Source organism: Portunus trituberculatus, chromosome 29, assembly GCF_017591435.1.
Source record: "Portunus trituberculatus isolate SZX2019 chromosome 29, ASM1759143v1, whole genome shotgun sequence".
NCBI classification, from domain to species: domain Eukaryota; kingdom Metazoa; phylum Arthropoda; class Malacostraca; order Decapoda; family Portunidae; genus Portunus; species Portunus trituberculatus.
This window is the reverse complement of record NC_059283.1, coordinates 2,755,876-2,776,303: the sequence shown is the minus strand read 5'-3', so window position 1 is coordinate 2,776,303 and position 20,428 is coordinate 2,755,876.

Here is a 20,428-nt window from a genome sequence, read left to right as displayed (position 1 = left end):
TCTCTCTCTCTCTCTCTCTGACCTCGCGCCATACATCAACATCGCTGGCACGCACTGGAGACATTTCCTAATTAATAAGGACGTCTCGCTGGGATAATTAACCCCTTGGCCAGGTTAATTACAGGTATCGCTCACCTGCCCAACGCGCGGAACATTTAAAGGAAATAAAATATGATCGCACGTAAGTGGTTCGGTCCCTCCCTTTTGAAACGTGGCTCCTTGTGCCTTGTAATTATAGAGATGAATAGTTATACCTAGTAATTATTACCTAGATTACTTACCAATCCGATCATTTGTTTCTTTACTGATCGGCTGAGTGAGAGGAGCAGGAAGACGAGAGGAAGAATGAAAGGGTGAAAGTGAAAGAGAGAAAAATAGACAGTGAGGGAAGAAAATGAACTAAGAAAGGAGGAAGGAAGGAAAGTGAAAAGGAGATAGAGAGAGATATGAATGAGTTAAGAGTGGAGGAATGATAGAATGAGTGAGAAGAGGGAAGAAAGAGAGGGAGAAAGGAGTATGAGTGAGTTAAGAATGGAGGAAAGATGGAATGCACAGGACGAGAGGTAAAGGAGGGAGGGAGAGATAGGAGATACAAGGAAGAAGAGAGGAATGTATGGAGGGACGGAGGGAGGAAAGGCCACGAGAGATGGGTGAAGTGATGAAGAGAAGGGAGGAAAGGATGGAGAGGAAAGAGGAAGAGGAGAAAAAGGGGGTACTGGAAGAAGAGGAGAGGGGTGGTGAGAGTAGGACATTTCTGTATTTGTTATATAAAGAAAAGAAAAAAAAGTTGATTTGATGACTATGTTTCTTTCGGATAGAGAGAAAAAAAAAAAGCAAACGAACCAGTTAATTGCACACACACACACACACACACACACACACACACACACACACACACACACACACACACACACACACACACACACACACACACACACACACACACACACACACACACACACACACACACACTTTATGAGCCGATGAAAATATCGTCCCTGGGTCTAAAGGCAGTCATAATTACTACCTTGGCTGGTAAAGTGATTGTTGATGGGCGTGGCCACACCCCTGGGCGGAGCTGTGTGATTGGTAGAGGCTGGGCACGCGAATGGGAGGCGCTGGCTGGCGAGGGGCACCCACTTCTCACTCCTCTCCTGACGGCCCCGAGATTGCTCACACCTTTATATAGTTAAGGTTATAAGGGTTTGCATGAGGCGTGTGAGTGGCCAAGAAGAGGCTGGGGGAAGGCAGGGGGAGGTTGGGGGTGCCTGAGAGAGGGTGATATACGAGGGAGAGAAAGGGAAAGGGTGAAGGGAGGGAGAATCACGCGACTATGTATGTACACTACTCTCTCTCTCTCTCTCTCTCTCTCTCTCTCTCTCTCTCTCTCTCTCTCTCTCTCTCTCTCTCTCTCTCTCTCTCTCTCTCTCTCTCTCTCTCTCTCTCTCTCTCTCTCTTGCACTTCACGCATCTTCGTCTCTCCTCTAACACCCCACCTCCTCCTCTTTCTCCTCCTCCTCCTCCTCCTCCTACTCCTCCTCCTCCTCCTCCTCCTCCTCCTCCTCCTCCTCCTCCTGCTCCTTCCCCTCCTGCTGATGGGGCGGCGATTCTTTACCACATGAGGAAAAAATACGAGATTAGCGTTTCCTACATTTTTTCCCTCCCCGTTCTTGAAGATTTGAGGAAAAAAACGAAGCCATAAGAGATCTTTGTCCGCAGCGAAGAGTCCTTGAATGATTTTGACCGTAATGGGATGAAAGCAGAACGAGAGCCTCTGCAAACGGCGCCGCTGGAGGTCGTGGTTCTCTTTGTATTTCGCCCCGTCCACTAAACTTATTGATAATTTTTCCATCGTTCGTTATGAGTAAAAGAACATGCATTTCTTTTTTTACAACGTGTTTATTGAATTGGAGGATTTTATGAGAGAGAGAGAGAGAGAGAGAGAGAGAGAGAGAGAGAGAGAGAGAGAGAGAGAGAGAGAGAGAAGAATTAGCCATAATCACAACGAACCCGTTAATAATATTAGAACGCCTCAATAAGTAAATAAAATAAAATAAAAACCACGACAAAAAATAATAAAAAACGCTTTAACGACAGAAAAATAAACACACACACACACACACACACACACACACACACACACACACACACACACACACACACACACACACACAAGATAAATAAGGAGATAAAAACCCTCAAAAACTCGCATAATAGGAGAGTTTTCCAGGCAAGAATCACCTTTGCAATCCACGACGGCGCCTAAGAGCTCGCGAGACAACCTTTACTAAGCTACTTCGTCTGATTTATCGCTCGTTAGGCAAGAAATCCCAGCAATTTTCCGCTCGACATTAGCGCATCGGAGAGAACTGCGAAGCCTTTGTAACTTTGGCTTTTGGTCCTGCATGACGCTAGGGCAGTGGGGAACCGAGGCACAGAGGAGGAGTCTTTGCCCTGATTAATGGTTTCTGAAGGAGGAGACACGCGTTGAGGCACGGGAAGGAAAAAAGACGGAGGGAAGATGGTACGTCAAGCAGAGAGAGTGAGAGAGGGAGAGAGAGAGAGAGGAGAGAAAGGGTCACATTCTTCTATTCTTTATTAGTGTTTTCAAAATATTCTTGCTCATTAAGACACTGAAACGAAAAAAAAGCAAAAATAGAAATACTAAATAAACAAAAGAAAAAATAAGTAAAATGGATAAGAAAGCCAGAGAGAGAGAGAGAGAGAGAGAGAGAGAGAGAGAGAGAGAGAGAGAGAGAGAGAGAGAGAGAGATGTTTGTGTCGTATGTAATATAGCACGTACTTATGTAGTGGTGATGGTGATGATGGTGGTGGTGGTGGTGGTGGTGGTGGTGGAGGAGAGATGAGATGGAGGAAACGTGTGGCTGGCATAATGATTGGAGGATTCAGCTCATTGGAGGGAGAGATGGAGGGGAGGAAAGAGGAGGAGGATGAGGAGGAGGAGGAGGAGAGTATGAAGCAGAATCCTTTGGGGTGGCAAAATAAAGTGCTATTGGAGGATTTATGAAGATCCTTTGATACGTAATGGGAAGGAAGATAATATGCAAATGGAGATAGGAAAAAATACATTACATTACCAGCCACTTAAATTTAACAGTGAAACGTTTGGAGGGAGGAAAAACTTGTGGAATTCTAGTGATTGAACCTTGTACTAATTTACCGTTTTACACACACACACACACACACACACACACACACACACACACACACACACACACACACACACACACACACACACACACACACACACACACACACACACACACACACACACACACACACACATTCTCTCTCCTAATAAATGTTAAAAAAGTTGAAAGAAATATGAATCAGCAACATGAAGGTATAAGAAGTAAAGGATGAATAATTCTATTTAAGTAAGACGATTCACACAAGATAAAGAAAATAAATAAACATAAAACTTCTGCAAATCTAAGAAAAAGGAGAAAAAGAAGAAATGAATAAGAAAGACACTGAAAAATAACTGCAAATACATATATATAATTACAACTAAAAGTAAAGGAAAACAGTTCTATTTTATACAAGAAAAAAAGAGCCAGAAAACATAAAACAAAGAAAAAATATCATAAAAACATAAAGCAGACTAACATAAAGACATTATTTTTAAAGTAAATAAAGAAATAAAACAGAAAAAGAGCAAAGAAAATGCAACACGACAGGGCACAAGTAACAGAAAGCAGTACATTCATGTGTCGTGGAGGTGAAGCAGTCCTCTAAAGCTCCCTGGTGGGATGGACTTAATTATCGTCTAATTATATACACGTTGGGAGCGCGCCACCCCACCACTCCTCCTTCCCGTCACTTCGATACATTCCACTTTTATCTGACGACCGCTGAGGGAGGGAAGGTTCCTTGGAGGCTGCCCTGTGTGTGTGTGTGTGTGTGTTTGTGTGTATGTGTGTTGTGGGTTGGTGTAGAGTATGTATAAGTCGCAATGATGGTGAAGGAAGAAGGGAAGTAATAATAATTGTAGTACTTAACCCCTTCAGTATTAGGACGCATTTTTACCTTGAGTTTTGTGTATAATTAGACGATTTTGTTTACATTAGGAAGGATCTATGGAGGTCAGGAGATTAATGGCCGAAGTCTTTACTATTTTAATCCCCACATAAGTTTCTGAAGCTGTGTAAAATCGCCAAGTAATAAGCAGAATGAATATGAAAACATGTCATGGTACTGAAGAGGTTGAACAAAGAGGAGAAATAAAGAAGAAGGATGAAGAGAAGAAGAGTAAAAGAAAGACAAGGATGTAGTATTAGTTGTATGCGGAAGAAAAAAGAGGAAAATAAAGGGAAGAGAAAAGATGTAAAGAAAAAGAGGATGAAGAAGAAGAAAAAGAAGAGGAAAATTACAATGGTGAGGTGGGTGGGAGATAGATGAGAACGTGGAGGAGGAAGAAGGAAGGAAAGAAGGAAGGGGAAATAATGCAGAAAATTTGCGAGTAAGAAAAGGAGGAAAAGAAGAAAGGAAAAGGAAGAAAAGGGAAGATTGGTAATATCTCTTCCTTGTTTGTCGCAGTCTGCATTTCCCTTCCATATTCCTCTTTTTTTTCCTATTTTCTTGTATTGTTTCTTTTCGTTTCGTGTATTTACCCTCTCTTGTTTTCTTATATTTTCGTCCAGCTGTCATTTTTCCTCCGATTCGAGTAATATATGTAAATCTTTCATCAATATTCTTCTTCTTGTAATGTTTTGCTATTAACGTACATGGGTTTTATTTCCTTCTAATAAGAGATCAAAGATTTTTATATTCCAGCCGCCCAGAGCAATAATCTATATTATTGGCTCATTTAACTCCTTGTGTCAGTATTTTTCGTCGCTCGAACCAAATTTTCACAATCTTTCCTGATACGTTTGTTCTCGTGTCTGCTCTTATGTGAAAACTCTCTGTCTTTCTCTCTCTCTCTCTCTCTCTCTCTCTCTCTCTCTCTCTCTCTCTCTCTCTCTCTCTCTCTCTCTCTCTCGTCATGCTCCTCAACGCACTCCCGTTTTTATGTTTTGGCAATGCTTCTGCACATAAATATTACGATTCATTATTCATTTGATATTACTTCTATGTGTCTTTCGTTGCTTCCTTCATCACATTAAATTTTCTTTCCCTCTGAAGAAATAAAGATATTAACTCTGTGGCGTTTCGAGGTTTCTCTCTATAAATATCCTCGTTTTCCATTAATTTATCACCTTCATTGTTTCTACACTTTTATCTTCTTAATCCCCTTTATTTCTTTTCATTCCTTGTTTATTTCTCTCCTTAACCTAACCTGCATTCTCTCCCTTCGCCCTTACCTCCTTCCTACCCTTCCCGAACTCCTCTTTCTTCTTTCTCCCTCTCATCTCCCCTTCAACTTGATTCTGTTCCCTCCAGTCTGCCTCCCGCATCTCCACCCTCCACCCTCCACCCTCCCAGGCTCCATTCCTCAGCACAGTCTGCCACCATGAAAAACCTCTTCTTTCTGTTCCTTACGGCCAAAGAAGGGAAAAAAAGAACACCTCATTTCCTCTACCCCTGTATAGTGTTCCTCCTTCCCTCTCTTACCCTCCTCTCTCTCTTCTCTCTCTCTCTTCTTCCGTCCGTCAGTCTCTCCCAGCTTCTCCCTCCTCTCCCTTCCGCTCCCTCTCTTTCTCTCTTCCTCCCCCTCTATGAAGGAGCTTCGGGGCGACCCAAGCCAATGACTCATCCCAACACATGTAATATGAACAAGCCAATTATACGGTAATTTCTCGTGGCTTGGGGCTATCACTCCCAGGGCGACTCCTCCTCCTCCTCCTCCTCCTCCTCCTCCTCCTCCTCCTCCTCCTCCTCCTCCTCCTCCTTCAAGAGTTAGGCTTCCACGTTTATGACAGGTGTGCGAGGGAAGCATAATTACGAAAGTATAATGCAGGTGAGAGATGTCGAGGTCTAGTGCAACACTCTCAAGGTTGGAATTTTTCTATTATTCACAGCATATTAGCGGCGCTTTTCCCGGCGACGAGGGAAAGTGAGCTTTTGATAATAGGGAGGCAGGGGTAAATTAGCCGTGGCGAGGGAGGAACGCGGCCAACTGCTGCGAGGAGAGGAGAGGAAAGAGAGAGGAGGAAGAGGAAGAAAGGAGAAGTGAAGGCGAGAGACGAGAGGAGGAATAGAAGAAAAAGGAGTAAGAAGGAGGAGAGGAAAGAGAGAGAGGAAGAGGAGGAAGAAAGGGGAAGTGAAGGCAAGAGGCGAGAGCAGGAATAGAAGAAAAGGAGTAAAGAAGTAAAAATAAGAGGAGAGAGAGAGAGAGAGAGAGAGAGAGAGAGAGAGAGAGAGAGAGAGAAGAAACTAGAAATAAATAAGCAGAGAGAAGAATAGCATGGAGAGTAAAAGACACCAATAAACAACTGACATAACCTGCAGAAGGAAACAGAAAACACTAAGGCAAAATAAACTCCCCTTGACTTCATAAGATTAACCTTTGAACTTGAACTCATATTATCATCACAAACCTTTCATTCTTTTTATTTTTTACTTTTTTTTTTTTTAGGTGTCTGTACATTGAATTAAGCAGGTCTATTTTGATCACCCTTTCATGTAGGTGTATATATGCAAGGCCGTATTTGTACCCTCGTGTGTACGTGTTCGTGTACGTGTGGCAGCAGTTGATGAGTGATTCGGAACGTGATGGAAATTTGGAAAGGAAGGAACCCTACTTGAAAACTGCTTCAAGTACCAGTGACGAGGCTAATGAGAGGCAAGACTCTTAATTAATCAGCTCAGGAGGGAGAAGCGCCCGATGCTCGACGCTGCTTGGCTTCATCTTATGATTTATAGTGTCCGGGACGCAGAGAGAAACTTACCTGCTTCGTTAACTGGCCACAGACTTCATTAGGTGGGCAGAAGGTGGGTGGGTGGGAGAAGCGAGATGGAACGGCCACTCAACTCTGCTCAACTCATCCTGCTGTTTTTGTGTTGTCTCTCTCTCTCTCTCTCTCTCTCTCTCTCTCTCTCTCTCTCTCTCTCTCTCTCTCTCTACTCTTACTTTTCTTAACTCTATTCTTCTTTTCAATTTACAACACACACACACACACACACACACACACACACACACACACACACACACACACACACACACACACACACACACACACACACACACACACACACACACACACACACACACACACACACACACACACACTCTCTCTCTCTCTCTCTCTCTCTCTCTCTCTCTCTCTCTCTCTCTCTCTCTCTCTCTCTCTCTCTCTCTCCCTGTATGGTTTGAGCGTCCGGTAAAAATGCTGCTGGTCATTTCATTACATTTGTACAGCGGATTACAGTGGCAGTTTGCACGTTATGTTGTTTGATTCTATCAGTGTTATCAGAATTCATACGAGTACTCATTGTTATTAGGCTTCATAGGTATTGTTGTTATGTATTTGATGTGCGCGATGAAACTGCTTTTTTTTTTGTCATGAACTTTTAAACATACGTGCTTTTTTCCCGCGCTTTCCCAAATCAGCTCTATTGTGTACATGACTGGTACAGGAGGGAGGGAGGGAGGGAGGTGCAGGTAATGATTGTGATGGTACTGTTGGTGTATCTCAGTATATTCTGTTACTGTGTGTTTGCTTTGGTTGCCTCTCTCGTTTTCTGTTCATAAAATACACGAATTAATAACACTTTCCGAAATACGTGTATGATTAGATAGAAGGTGAAGAGAACATAGAGCGTGTTTTGATGTGTCAATGAATCCTGTTACTGTGCGTTTGGTTTGGTCATTTCTCGTTTTCTTTTCATAAACTACACGAATTTCCAAAGCTTTCTGAAATGTGTGTGCAATTAGAGGCGAGAGAAAGGCGTAGTTGGAAGAAAAAAATAAAAACGTGTAGTGTGTAGTAACTTGTATATCCTGTTACGTGTGCATCGTTTAGTCATCGTGTCTTTAGTCTCCTCACAAAGCTGATTAATTTTTCGCACGTTCCAATATGTATTTATGATTCTAAGGAAGGTGTGGCTGATTGAAGATTGTGTTGGTGGAAGGTGCAGTATCTCAGTGTATCCTGTTACGTTGTCTTTCGTTTGGTCTTTGTCTCTTTCGTTCCTTCACAAATCTGACTTGTTTTTAGCGCTTTTCAAAATTTCGTTGCTGGAGAGAAAGTGTTAGTATAAGTTTAGGTGTGGAATTTCAGTGTATCGCTTTATCTACATTTCCTGTGGTTACTGTGACTTTTCGTTCCCACAGCGGACGTGATTAGCGCCAGAAGTACTGCTAATTAGAAAGTACGTATCTCTGCGTAGTGTGATAACTAATTAGGTTGTATTTTATGACACTGTTGAGGTAGTGTTGTTAATTCTCGCTGTTTTTTTTCTCTTCCTTCTTAGGCAGTGTTTATGTGGCACTTACTATGGTTGGTGTAGAACAGTTTGCTTAACCCTTTCACTACTGGGACGTATATTTAGTTAGAGTTTGGGTATTATTAGACGATTTATGGAGGTCAGAAGATTAATGGCCTGAGCCTTCTCTATTTCAATCCCCCCACATAAATTTCTGAAACTGTATCGAAACACCAAATGGCAAGAAGAATGAATATGAAAACGCGTCATAGCACTGAAGAGGATAAGGAAGGCATGCGAGTGACAGGTGTAACAAAAGGCGCAGATGACAGAGTAAGGTACACCAATGATGCTCTGTAGCGACCTCTGACGGGAGTGAAATGCAGGTAAATCAAACAGTCTAATGAGGACCTAATGATCTCTTGTCTGGAGCACACTTGTAGCTGCGCATCGGGGGCGACATGAGGCTGGGCAGTTCAGTTGGCGTGGAAAGGGAGTCCCGTCAGGTGCCGAAAATCTGAATAATCCCTCCCGCCGTGAGCCAAGCGGTCGCTGCGAAGGGAAGGGAAAAATAACAGTGAACGAAGGTCAGCCGGATGACTCAGCCCGGAGGTCATTAGATTTAGCTCAGCTGGGATTTGACTAATTAAGAGCTGATCCAGAAGTCCCCCTCACCACGCCCCTTTCCCCTCGCCCCCATGCCTTCCCTTTATCCCCCAGCACCGTCCCTCTTTCCCTCCACTCCCTCTCTCTCTCTCTCTTCTCTCTCTCTCCCAGCGGCGAAATTACCCTCATTCTCCCGTAATGCTTAATGGCTCCCGTAAAAGCAAATTTTCAACCGTTTCGACCATAACCGTTGTGTGTTATTTTCGCTGTTGCTTTAAATATTTTGATAATAATACTATCATAAATGCCTCACTTCTTGTTCTGCACATAACCGTTGCTACAAACCCCCCGTGTTCATGGCCTGCCGGAGCCGTTTAGTGAAAGGTAACACAGGAAGCATGATGCGCCGGCTATCTCGTTCCCACTCATTGTTGATTTTTCAGTCGGCTAAACGTTCCCAGGTGTAAACATAAATATGAAAACAAATATCAGCGCACGTGTGCATGAATAAAAAAGTAAATATGGAAATGGCGCTCTGTGTGTAGTAAAAAATGCCAGGCTATTTTCTGTGTGGAAATGTGTATTCTGTATCGTGTACGCTGTTGTTCCGCCGCACTCCACCTGTCCACTCTACCTGTCCACTGTCCCTGCCCGGTCCCTGCCCTGCACCTGCCGCGCTCATCACCTGGGAATGGCCGCCACCAGATAATCCATCGCTCTCCAGGTTGAGCACAGGTGTGTCGCCGACAAAGGACGATTGTAATTAACCAATATCCCGGAAAATGATGGAATTGTAGAAAATGTTGCTTAACTCGGCACGTGGCTTAGTGATTTTATGACGCCGCCTTTCTGCTTAATGCTGCCGATCCAAGGAGTTTTTGTCTCGTTTTGCCGCGTGCATCGAGTGAAGGGAGTGTGTCTGTTTGTTCGGTGAAACCTTTGCTGTCGGCCTTGACATATCGAAAGCCTTCGATAGAGTCTGGCACAAATCTTTAATTTCTAAACTACCCTCCTACGGATTCTATCCTTCTCTCTGTACCTTCATCTCCAGTTTCCTTTCCGATCGTTCTATTGCTGCTGTAGTAGACGGTCACTGTTCTTCCCTAAAACTATCAACAGTGGTGTTCCACAGGGTTCTGTCCTATCACCCACTCTCTTTCTATTATTCATCAATGATCTCCTAAATCTGACTCAATGCCCTATCCACTCCTATGCTGATGATACCACCCTGCATTATTCAACAGCGTTCAACAGACGCCCAACCCAACAACAATTAAATGACTCAAGGCGAGATGCTATAGGACGCCTAACTTCTGATCTTTCACTTGTTTCTGATTGGGGCAGAGAAAACCTGGTTTTGTTCAATGCCTCAAAAACTCAATTTCTACAACTATCTACTCGACATAACCTTCCAGACAACTATCCTCTCTTCTTCAATAACACTCAACTTCCCTCTCCTCTACATTAAACACACTCGGTCTATCCTTCACTAAAAATCTAAACTGGAAATTTCACATCTCTACTCTTGCTAAATCAGCTTCCAAGAAGTTAGGTGTCCTATGGCGTCTTCGTCCATTTTTCTCCCTCCCAGCTGCTTGCTCTGTACAAGGGCCTTATCCGCCCGTGTATGGAGTATGGCTCTCATGTCTGGGGGGGATCCACACACACAGCTTTACTAAACAAGGTGGAATCTAAAGCTTTTCGTCTTATCAACTCTTCTCCTCTAACTGACTGTCTTGATTCTTTAAGTCACCGCCGCAATGTTGCATCTTTATCTGTCTTCTACCGCTGTTTTCATGCTGTCTGCTCTTCTGAACTTGCTAACTGCATGCCTTCCCCCTCCTGCGGCCTCGCTGCACAAGACTCTCTACTTCTTCTCATCCCTATTCTGTCCATCTTCCTAATGCAAGAGTTAACCAGTTTTGTTGGGGTTATGTGTCGAGGGAATGGTCTGTGTGGGGGTCTACACACACACACACACACACACACACACACACACACACACACACACACACACACACACACACACACACACACACACACACACAGTAACGCTAGAAGTCCCTCGTTCTATCAAAGCACCTCTTGTATACAATGTCTCCTCATTCCAAATCTGTCGTTGGGAAGAAAATATCAAATACTAGACAGTAATACTAAAATGTGAATGCCAAACACCGCTCCTCACAAACACACTCTCAATCACTTTTCACAAACTTCTTTACCTGTGTCTCCTGAAATATGCGGAGGTGAAGGTCGTGAGTGAGAGAGATGACCTCATGGACCTCCTGCAGGGACAGTGGCGTGGGATGCGTGGGTCGTCACTTCTTGCATCTCTCGTAGACAGTGGTGCCGCTCCTGTGGTGAGGAACTGACAGGCAGTGATAGGAATTAACATCTTATCTGCGAGTCTTCTGTGTGTTTTATGTTTTATCTTTGTTACCTATATTTCCTTTTATTCATCTATTTGCTTTGCAATATAGATTTAAGCCTTTTTCTTTGCTGATTCCAAACACTTAAAAATCAATAACGTCTGCTAAGTTGTTCCACGTCAAAAAGTGAGCAGATATTGCGCCATCAAGGTGTCCCTTAAAACAATGACAAAACAATCACACAGACCTCCAGAATTTGTCAATGTTTGAAGTGAGGACATGAGATGAGATGAGGTGAGGTGAGGCAAGAAGCGAGGTGTGAGGGCAGTGTGGACAGGTAAGGGCCGGGGCGTGAAGGAATGGTGGGCGCCTTGGTGTGTTCTCTCCTGCAAGTCAAGATTGGTTGTCCCTTCAAGAGACTCGATTATGCTTCTTAAGGAGTGTGAACGTGGTGGGACAGGGATTAAGTGATTGCCAAACGTTCAGGTTGTATAAATGATCTAATAAATGAAGATTTGGCAGCATTTGCATACAAGTTGCGGATGTGGCCATGTTTACAAATGGTGCGCGTGGCGTGGCATTGCTTGTCGCCCTGAGGCGCCCCGCTACGTACGACTTGCTACAAACGCAATGCAATTATTTTTTCTTGAAAAGGAAATACGCAGACTATAAAACTACAAGTAAGGAAAGAAAAGTAATGCTTGGAAGAGTTATCGACCGTTGTAAGACGAAAAAAGAAAAGGAAAAGAAACACCCAAACATTAGTGTTAGGGGTAAAGGCAAAGAAGGAAAAACACTTATTATCATAAAGATAAAATGTGATATTTAGAAGAATATTGATTATCAAATAGAAAAATGAGAAAACACAAACATTTATCGATAAAGATTAAAAAGATAATGAAATCCATCATGTTAAGACACCAAGAAAACGAGCAAAGAAACGTATGAACCTAAAAGAAAAAAAAAGAAAATACACTGCCCACAGATTGATCCCGTACTGGGCCTAAGCTAAGAGGCCTCTGGTTGCGGCGACGCTTCCCATGCCGCTCGTCACCATGCAGCGTTGTCATTCCCCGGGCGGAGGAGCGGCGGCCGTCCCTCCTGAATGATTCCCGGCCCCGTATTGGCACCTGCCACGACTCCCACCGCTGTGAGAGCCGCCGCGCAGTCCTCGCCCCCACAATATATTGACATCACGTATGTAAATAATTGTCGGTCACCGGGCGCCTGATGAAGCAATTTTTATGCGCGTGTGGAGATAACATCAGCCATTAGCGGAGTCGACTCTCAGCCCCTCGGGTTATTTTCTGATACTGTAATATATTCACAACCTCTTCTTTATGGTTGGTCTGCCATGATTAGGTTAGCGTCCTACCAAACCAAAGACGGGTTCCTCCTCCCCCTACTCCTCCTCCCCTCTCCTTCCTCCTCCTCTTCCTCCTCTTCCTCCTCCCCTTGCTCTCTCTCCATTTCTGTCCCGTACTCTCACTTTTTTTACTTGTCAATTAGTTTTTATTTAGTTACATATTGTATTTTCCTCCTCATTACCTGTGAAGGAAATGTGAAAATAATGTGGTTGTGGTGAATAATGAGCAGGGAGGAATGCTCGGAAGTGGAGGCTGGTTGGCGGCGTGAGTGTGGGTGGCGGTAATGAGCGGGATGGAGGTGTGGTGATGCGGTAATGGATACTGGAGAGAGATGGAGTGGTGATGACTGGGAGAAGGTGATGGTGATGGTGACTGGAGTGAGGTGCCCCACTTGTATATGGTGGTGAAGGGGTGACGGTGACGGGCGGAGAGTGAGGGCTGAGTGGTGGTCGAGTCCCGCTGCGCCGCCGTCATTGGTATGTAGTTCGAGGGGTTAATTGACCAAAAAGCAGCGTGCAGGTGCGCCAATGGAGGAGACAGGCAAATGAGTGCTCGCTGTGAATTCCAAGTTTTGCAATTATAGACATACGGCGTCCACATGACTAGCGTGCAAAGGTGTCCCTGAGAGGCGTGTTGACGCCCCTGGTGCTGCTGCTGATGGCGCGGCGAGACGGCTCCAAGAATTTGACCAAAGATATGCATCTGAATATGAGAGACGAAGTCTAACTTTGCTATTAAACACTTTCTATAAATTATTTCGTTATGAAAATTGTTCTCTCTTCAGCCTCCTAATGAGCAGCATCCTTGAACCTTGACCTGCCGCCCCTCAAGGTGTCAAGGTGATCAGGCTGCCTCACCTGCCTGGCGCCCCGCTGTGCTGGGTGTGGCGGGGTGGGTGGCGGCACTGGGATAGGCAGAGGCGGAAGGGGCAGGTCTGGGGATGGGGAGCGGCACCCACTGGTCGGAGGTTGCTTGTTAAGCCTGCAAGCCTGAGCCGTTGACCATCCGTGTTAACTTTAGATTAACAGGATAATCCCGGTAATGATAATGACGCCAGGATTATGTGCAGACATGACGCCGCCCCACACGGAGGCGCGGCGGGCTGGGAGGCGGAGAGGCACAGTCCGGCCTAGCGCAGGACGCGAGTTGCATCCTCAGATCATGTGCTGCGTCAGGATGCTGGGCAATATAACACCAAGAGGAGAAAAGGAGAGAGAGAAGGAAATGATATGTGCAATATTTTCTATTGTCATTTAGTGATGATAGTCATTGTGGTGTGGACCAAGGAGCGTCGCTAAACTTGTTCTCAGCGTCTGTCTACCTCAAGTCAGCACAATTTGTCGCGGTCATGGAGGTCACTAGTTAAGACATTCACTCAGGAACCTTGATTTCGTCACGCGGATGTGCTTGCGTGTTGATCTTCCTTGCTACCTCCGTGCTTGCTGCTCACACACACACACACACACACACACACACACACACACACACACACACACACACACACACACACACACACACACACACACACACACACACACACACACACACACACACACATTTCAGTATTGACTGGAGTACATACATAAACAGCCTCCTATAACTTCCTTTCCCTTCCCCCTTCCTCCCTTCCTTATTTCTCTCCTCCCGCTCCCTCTCTCTCCCTCCCTCACCACCTCCTCCCTCCCTGTGCCAACGGGCGGCGAGTATCGCATTAATGTAATTATTTTTAATAAGCTGAACATTACACGACGCGAGACAATACCTAAAATATTAATGAAGCTAATTGACTAATTCAGGATAATCCCATGAGCATTAAGTAGTAATAAAATTAATCCTAATTGGGTATGATGTTGCACTTAATATTTCGTTCATGTAACGTTCCTGCATTTGCCATAATTACCGATGATTACCGGCTAGTTAATTACCAATGTGTCATAAGTTTGAGTAATTCGCGCCGTCACTCTGCCGCGTTAATTTGTGACAATATTAATTTAACGCGAAGATTCGAGTCATCAAAACACACATTATTTCACTCACTTTGGGACACGTCGGCTCAGCAAAATGGACTCCGGTTCGTTAATTTATTTCACTGACTTCAGCAGTTCACAGAGAAATTGTAATCCATCTCAGCTGAGTGTTTTTTTTTTCTGTCTCTCTCCTTTTTTCCTTTCTAATTCTCACTAAAATCTTTCATTAGTGCTGAATCCTTCACTAAGTTCACTAAAAAGATAAGGTCATACTTGCCGTAAATCTGTCGTATATTGTGAAGGTTCACTGTACTAGTATGGACCGGCTTACGAAGGGTTAGGTTGTCGTTTTTGCTCGTCAGAACGTAAAGAAAAATATTATTAATCTTTTTTTTTCTAATTATTTACTGTTGATTTATTACTGTCGATCTGAGGAGTTAGGTTAATTTAGTTTTTCACTACTACTACTACTACTACTACTACTACTACTACTACTACTACTACTACTACTACTACCACTGCCACTACACGTAAGCAACTGAAGCAAAGGTTCGTCCATGCTGTATTCATGAGTTCGAATCCCGGCGCTAGGTTGCTCCTCCTTTGCACCTTGTCTTCTGATGCGTGGAAATCTGAGCAGGTGAAAAATGATCATTAATTTGGATCCTGTGGCGAGAAGGAAACCTGACTACTCTTCCGATGTGTGTGTGTGTGTGTGTGTGTGTGTGTGTGTGTGTGTGTGTGTGGTTGATCGTGAGTGATGAGAATATAACGAGGAATCAGAGTCAGTATTGTAGCAGCGAATTCATTGAGTCAATCGCTTATTTATTCATTACCATATTTACATCACCTGATCTGAGAGGTAATGCGCTTCTCCACGAATCATAGGATTATTTTAGCAACAGTGAGTAGCAGAGGGTAGCAGCTTAGAAGTGTGGCTGTTAAGAGAGAGCCTGCTGTCACTGATCTTACTAATGCTATCTTGCTGTAGCTGTGAAAGGGAAGAACAAAAGAATTAAAAGGATCATTACATTGATGAACGAGTTTTTCACCTGTGACGACTACTGCTTGTAAAACGTCTTTCTATGCCGAACCGTTACTGTAATGAGCCGATATTACACATACGGCATATCTTACGAATGGATTTTCAAATAACAGCTTTGTACCTTTAGAGATGCATTACTTCTGTGGCTGTAAGGGACGATATGCTAATGATATATGTATCATGTAGCACACGTATACTCAATTTACTGTTATTTTTTATTTGTCACTTTAAGATGCTGCAAATAGTGTTTAAAAGACATGTTTCTACTGCTGTCTAACCTCACAATTGGGAAATACTGTACAAGACTGTAAAGAGGAGTTATTGAAAAGCTGTCTAATGCACATATATAGGAGACAGCGCTGTTGCTACAACCTCTCGGATGCTGTGACGACTGCTGTGAGGTGGGAGAAAAAAGTGGAGTCAAGTTTGAAATTCTTACGTTTTACTTTTGTTGTGAGTTACAGATAATAAAATCAGCATATCTAGTTCCTGCACTATTGTCACTTTTTGTATGCTGTGATGCTGTGAGAGACTGCAAGAATTGTAAATTGTATTCTGAAATCCCTGTTATCGTTTGCCTATGACACGTACATTCTGTTACAAAGACGCAGCTTGAGTGCGTTCTCGCTGTTGACTCTCATCATGTTGTGGTGCTGTGGTGTTACTGAGGAGACAACTAAATTAAAGTCTGTTCTGAAGTGTCTGGTGATTTGAGCTGTTCCAAATCGCAGCACATAATCTTGAGGTGCTGGTACTAGTCCCCTTAAGATGCTGTGATGCTGTAAAATTTCTGTCAGGACTTACGCAGAAGATTAACTTGTGATATAAGACGCAGCATATAGTCTGATGGTCTTGATACACCTTACTTTGAGATGCTGTGATGCTGTGGTGCTGTGATGCTGTGGTGCTGTGATGTTGTGGGGGCTTTTCTAAGGACGCCACATCCTCTTCTGACGCCGTCTAGGCACGATACGCCCCAGCCATCCGTCACAACCCGTAGATTTATAGACGTAACTGATAAGAAGCTTGATAAGGCCTCCAAGAAAATTGCATTGCCGATTTATGAACGGCTGGGTGTTTTTAAGTCTCATTGGGGTCACTGCTCTTTGAACCTCCGTCTCCGAGGCTTCATTTTTCTCCCTCCCTTTCTTCCTCCCCTCTCATCTTCGACACACTCTTTAGTTCGCCACTGAAAACTCCCCTGTGAGATTTTTAGCACCTCTCTTTATGCGGTAATTCCGTTGACCGAATGATTATCTTGTTCCGGGAAGCCTCCTTGGTGTGTGTGTGTGTGTGTGTGTGTGTGTGTGTGTGTCGTCGCTAATGAGAATGGCAGAACTATGTAAGAGAGTGATAACTGTTAAGATAGAAAGTTTTACATGCACACACACACACACACACACACACACACACACACACACACACACACACACACACACACACACACACACACACACACATAAAACATCCACAACAGTAGAACGAAACAAATGACAACGGACCTGAAACAAGCAAAAAAGATAAGTAAAAATAAAAATAAGAATATAATAAAAAAGAGAGGAAAGAGAGAAAATAAAGCAAGGGACCCATCAAGGATATCTCTCTTTTTATCTCTCCTCTTCAGGTACATTTAACTTTCCCGTCAGCATCCTCATCCGACTTCCCTGATGAAGAGTAATCGATAATAGCTCGTCTTAATTGTACTTAATATCCTCGCATATCAGTAATTATTATCCAGGAAGACTTTTTCTTTATCGTTGATTTGATGAGGCTTTCAGACCCGAGGGAGAGAGAGAGAGGGAGAGGGAGAGGAGCATCAGATGAGGGAGAAGAGGGTGAGGATGAGAAAGGGAAAGAGACGGTTATGTATAAGAGAATATATTGAAGGATCGATGAGATAAAACGTTTAGAGAAAATATCTTAGTGAAAGAAAATGAAGAAGAAGGAGAGAGGAGGAGGGGAGGGTGAAAAAGATGAACTTAGGATAAAGAGAAAGATGAGGAGATAAATAATATACCAGTAAACGTAAAAGGAGGATGATGTGATGGACGACAAGGAAAAGAGGAAGAATCAAGAGGAGAAATAATAGAATCTGAAAACTCTGGTATACAACTTGAACAATAAAATGAAGAAAAAGAAGCAAATACGAAAAAAATAGGTAGTGAACGATCCAGTTCTTATTCGTAGTAGAAATCATGTGAATAATTACAAGAAGAAAAACAAAGGAAAAATTCACAACTTAAATCCTTCTACGACCATTGAAAAACAGACTTTGAAAATTGCCCTCAAGAAGAAGTACTCGATAAAAAAACAAATGCAATCAATGTGTAGAATCGCAGTTGTGTCTCGGAACATAAAACCCTTAAAATCCCATAAACATAAGGAGGATTTGAAAGCCCCGCATCCGGCTCGACCGGCGTGTTTTGTGCTGCGTCCAGTTCTGTTGGAAACTTACACCCAAACGAGCAGTGATCGCTGGGGAAATCTTCATTAAAAAACTCAATCCCACGTTCATTTTTTTTCTCCTCCATCCATTTCCATGTCGTAACGGAGAGCTACACACTTTCCTCGAAGACTTGTTCCGGGAAATTTGTACACGCGAAGAACTGTGATATATTTGCTGTGTGGAAAGAGAGTCTGGTTATCGGCGGGTTATTTTTGTTGTCTGCTTCATCGTTTTCCTCATCATGATTAACGTATGCGAGGAAAACGTAGTGAAATGATATCGTGTGTCTTAGTATGAGGGAATAAATGAAAGGATGCAGTGGATACAAGGAAGTTTATCTAAATGTAATGTTGTTAGAAAAGTGTGGTAATGCAGATGACAAAACACAACCATAATTAAAACAGCAACAATCTCAATAATGGTAATAATTGTAATAGCAATACAAAACCATATGAAAATCCATTCAAATAAACAAAGTACCGAAAAAAACACATGAAAACTTACAAATCCACAGATGTAATTACTACCAAACACACACACACACACACACACACACACACACACACACACACACACACACACACACACACACACACACACACACACACACACACACACACACACTGCAGCAGCCAGCCAGGTGTATACAGAAGGGTTGATAGGATTACTTTCCACAGGTTCAGGTGAGTCTCTTTGACACCTGATCCCGGTATTGCCATTCACTCAGTGTTTAGATGGAGTTTAATTAGAGATATGATATGGCATTGGATCCCCTTTCTCTTTCCCACCTGAACCCTGTATAGGATCTTGTCGTGGCCTAGATTAAGTGGTGTTTGGCGGGGTTAGGCAGTGAGAGGGCAGTGAGAGGGGAGTGAGAGGGGTGTACAAAGGGACAGGAGGTGAGAGGGAGTGATTGGCTTCTAACACAATGATAATTATCCCAGGAACTCTTGTGTTGTGTCACGAGGTATTGTGTTTCGTAGTGTCGTGTTTTCTTATTACTTCTCTCTGGTTTATAATTAACTTTTGGTTTTATTTTTGTGGACGTATCATTGGAGTCCAGACTTTTTTTTTCATCTCTTATTTTTTTTTTCTACGTATGGAACTGATGTTTATTTTTTTCGTCCTTGCTTATTCGATCTGTTTGTCTGTTTGTTTGTTGTTTGCCATGTGTTTGTCTATCTGTATGTTTGTGTCTGTGCCTTGCTGTCCTTCCGTCTTTCTGTCGGTATGTCTGCCTTATATTTTTGTTCTTTTAATTGTCAATTCACCTGATTATCTTTCAGTCTACTTGTATTTCTGTCCATCTGTCCTTTTGTCTAACTAACCTTCCTGTTGTTATTCATGTGTGTGTGTGTGTGTGTGTGTGTGTGTGTGTGTGTGTGTGTGTGTGTGTGTGTGTGGGCGTATGTTTATTCTTCTTTAATCAAGTGTCTGTTTGATTCTGGTTGGCGTTAATTAACACAGGTAGAGGTAATATGGCGAGAATACTTAATCGATTCTCTTCTTCGCTTTCTTGGGACTGATGGAAATGATGAGGAATGAAGCAAAACAGCCCTTATATACCATTACAATAAGCACCATAGCAGCGTCCCTAGTGCAGGAGACAATACCTTATGTCCTTCAGTGTTAGCACAAGGATTTCTTCCACATACATTTTTGCAATACGTAATTAATAATTTCACAATGAGTTAATTAAAGAAACGGAAGAAGAAGAAGCGAAAAAAAGAACAGCAAAAGATAATTAAAGCTTCAATGGGAGCCAGCGTCACCTCTCTCTCTCTCTCTCTCTCTCTCTCTCTCTCTCTCTCTCTCTCTCTCTCTCTCTCGTCTCGTCTTCACTTTCTCTCAAGCAGTACAAAATATTTTCCCACAAAACATCGATGCTTCCTTGTCCCTTCACTCATCCTCACTCATCCTGAAGGAACCCTCACCCGCATCCCTCCCATTACCCTTCCTTCAGCCTTCACTGACGCGTTTATTGGCTAAATATCGCATGTCCTAAGGGGCGCCGAGGGACAGAGTCGAGGGTCGCGGCGCTGGGAGGACGGTGCTGGTTGGACGAATCTTAATGAAAACGCTATCGCCTCTGTCCGTTTGGAAGCCTTTAGTATGCATTTTACGATGTAATTAGTTCTATTCATGGAGTGATTGAGGCATTAGGGGTCGTGGACACGCGTGAGGAACCGGCTAATAGGAAAGACTCCTCCTCACATCTCCTCTCCCTCCTTGCCCTTCCTTCCTCTCTCCCTATCTTTCTTTCTCTTCCTCTCTTTCTCTCGTTCTTCTCATCTCAT